Source organism: Cydia splendana, chromosome 20, assembly GCF_910591565.1.
Source record: "Cydia splendana chromosome 20, ilCydSple1.2, whole genome shotgun sequence".
In the NCBI taxonomy this organism is placed as follows: domain Eukaryota; kingdom Metazoa; phylum Arthropoda; class Insecta; order Lepidoptera; family Tortricidae; genus Cydia; species Cydia splendana.
The window spans coordinates 16,535,905-16,539,184 of record NC_085979.1 but is presented as its reverse complement, the minus strand read 5'-3'; positions in this window follow the sequence as shown (position 1 = coordinate 16,539,184).

Below are 3,280 nucleotides of genomic sequence, written 5' to 3'. Positions count from 1 at the left end.
GACAATCACGGCGCTCGACGTCGTCTCCACCGTTGAGCAGCTGTCCTCACTCTTCAAAGTGTCTTCGCTTGGTGTGCCAGGAGTGCGCAAACTTGCGCAGCGCTTCGAAGTTCTCTTCGCACGAAACCAACTCCTCGTGGAACACTGGGCCAACCGTTGTCCTCTTCAGCGATGTCAGCATCTCCGACCGTTCGTCCGCGTACAGCACACATTCCCAGAGGGCGTGATCCCGGCTCTCGTTGTGCTCACCGCATGGGCACTCTGCAGACTCGCACTGGCCTAGCTGGTGTAGGCGCAGCCTGAAGCAGCCGTGCCCGGTGAGGATCTGGGAAACCACGTAGTCCGGTTCTATCCAGTCGGAACTTAGCCTCACGCCCACGTCTGGGAAGAAGCTGTACAGCTCGCGTCCGTCTTCGCTGGTCTGCCACCTGTCCTGCCACTGAGCCACGATCTCCGTCCTAACCGTCGACTTGAGTTTCCGGTGCTCCCTGGGGTCCAGCTGGTCTCCCTCCTGAGCGATCCTTCCTGCACGACAGACTTCCAGGTCGGCAGGTAGAACCCCCGCCAGCACAGGTAACGCCGCGGAGCTACACGACCTGTAAGCCTTCGTAAGTAAAATTAGTGCCGGTCTTTGCGTCTTAATCAGCGCTCGTTTGACCACGAAGTTAGACGAGCATCGGCACCATACTGCAGCAGCGTACGTGACCGTCGCCACGTATGTCCCCGCGTACAGGACGCGAAGAGATCGGTACTTGACACCCCATCTGGTGGCGGAAATCCGCGACATTTTGCCGAAGCAATTGGAGGCCTTTTCCCCTATGAGTCTCGCATGCGGCAGGTAGGACCTAGCCTCGTCCAGAGTGACACCGAGCAACGTAACCTCCGAGGCTCCTTTGATTGAGTCGCCTTCCAGTCGAATGACTGGCGCTCGCTTAAACTTACCTTTGTACGTCATGGTCAAGGACTTCGCGGGCGAGAATCGCAAGCGATTCCGTGACCCCCACCCGGATACTTCCTTCAGCATGACGTTGGCCTTGCGTTCGATGTCCGCGCGAGAAGACGCCTCTATCAATATCGTCACGTCGTCAGCATACGCGATCAAATGCACTCCTCCGGGTCGCGGCAACAGCAGGAGATCGTTCAGGAGGATATTCCATAGCGTAGGGCCCAATACCGACCCCTGTGGACATCCCATGGTGCTAGTCTTCGAGCATGTCTGATCGCCCACATAAAGACTGACTCTACGGTTCGTGAAGTAGCTGACCAAGATGCGGTAAAGGTTCGGTGGGGCTCCACCTTGCTTTACCTTCAACAAAATCATTGGCCACCACGCGTTGTCAAAAGCACCTGAGATGTCCAAAAGGATCAGTTGTACATACGGAGCTGAACTGGCGGAAGCGATGTCGTTAACCCGGCGCAGCGCTGACACTGTCGACCGGCCGCGAGTGAAACCAAATTGAGCGTCCGAGATATTGCGGTACAGGCAGGGAGCACAGGAAACTATAACGCGTTCCAAAACCTTACCTAGAATAGGAAGGAGGGTGATTGGTCTATACGCTTTCGGGTCACTAAGAGGCTTACCGTTACCCTTTGGCAGGACGACAAGGCGACCAGATTTCCAGATCTCCGGGAAGACTCCTTCGGTGATGCACTTACTGAACATGAGCCACATCTCATCCGACGTGGCCTTCCACGCCCACTTGACAATGACTGCCGTGATACCATCTGTACCTGGAGCCGTGTTAGGCAGGGAGCGCACGATGCGCTCGACCGTCTCCTTTCCGGGGGCCTCCATATCGCGACCAGATGGCGCGAAGGCGGCCGCTACACGAACAGACTGGTGGTAAATGGTATCACCGTCCGGCTTGTCGTCTGGATACAGCGTCTGAAGGAGGCCCGACATGGTGTCCCCGGTGGATTCGGTGTACCCCTCTACGAGCTTGATGCCGTTGGTGATGTTCGGCGGGGGGCGCAAGCGCCCGCAAGCCTCTCGATAGGCCAGTCCCCATGGATCGTCGTTACCTGACTCGGCTATCCGGCGAAAGAAGTCTAGCTCTGCCTGCTTCATGGCTTTCTTGTATCTTCCCCGAAGGGCACGAAGATCGTCATGTAGCTGCTCCTCTGCTATACCTCCTAAGCGGCGTGACCGCTGCCACGCGCGCCGAGCCCGGTTGAGTTTCGGACGATACTCTTCCAACTCGGGGGTCCACCATTCGTACCTACCATCGTTCCTTTTGCCGCTGAAGCCCAAGGTCTCTCGGGCAGTGCGCAGCAAGATCTCCGAATATCGTTCGCTGTACCTGTTGGCGGGAAGGCCGGGGTGAATCCTGTCCATACGAGTGTGTAGCTTCGAACAAAAGTTGGCCCAATTGACTCCACGCGTCCGGAATGGCGGCGACAGACGTGTCGATGACGACTCACTGGCTGTTGGATCTAACCTACCGAAGACCGTTTTGAAAGTGATAAGCTGGTGATCGCTCAGGCTGGCGCCCTCATGTACCGTCCAGTCGCACACGTTAACTCCACGGGTAGTGATGGTCAAGTCTACGTTCGACATACCATTGGGTCCGCTGAATGTCGGCGGCTGCCCCGAAGCGTTGTGCAGAAGTAGTCCCTTGCCGAGGATGAGTCCCTCCATCTGGTTCCTCCTGTACTCCGTATCCGGTCCCCTTCCAGTGTACTGTCTCCTATCGCAGTGCCACATAGGCGAGTGAGCGTTACTGTCAACTCCTATGAGAATAGGTTTGCCCGAAAGCCGTTGAAGAACTGTCTCCAGGTGAGCTATGTGACGACCGATGTCATGACTGTACTGGAAGTATGCTGACACTACATGCAGACTGGATCCTCCGTGTGCGACATGGACCACCGCGCAGTACTCGTTGCTTAAGTGATGAAGAAGCGTGACTGCCATTGCGCGATTGAGAATGAAGACGCCAGCCTTGGGGTTTGCGCCACACTGCAGAATCCCGGGCCGACTGTTGTACTGCTCCTGGACCAGTACTAAGTCGAGTCGGTGCGAACTCGCAACCACGGGTAGTTCTGTGGTGGCAGCCTCCGAACCCTGCAAATTGAGCTGTCCAAAAGAAATGCTAGACACGCCTGTATCTGCTATCGATACAGCATTTTGGCCGCCTCCTGCTGCTCGGCATGAAGCCGGGCCGGGCAGGAAGGCGACGCGGTCGCGTGTGTGGTCGCCTCCGCTCGCTTGAAACGCTTGCACGTCGCACAACACTTGGTCTCCGACTTGCACTCCGCCGACCTATGGCCTGTCTCACCACAC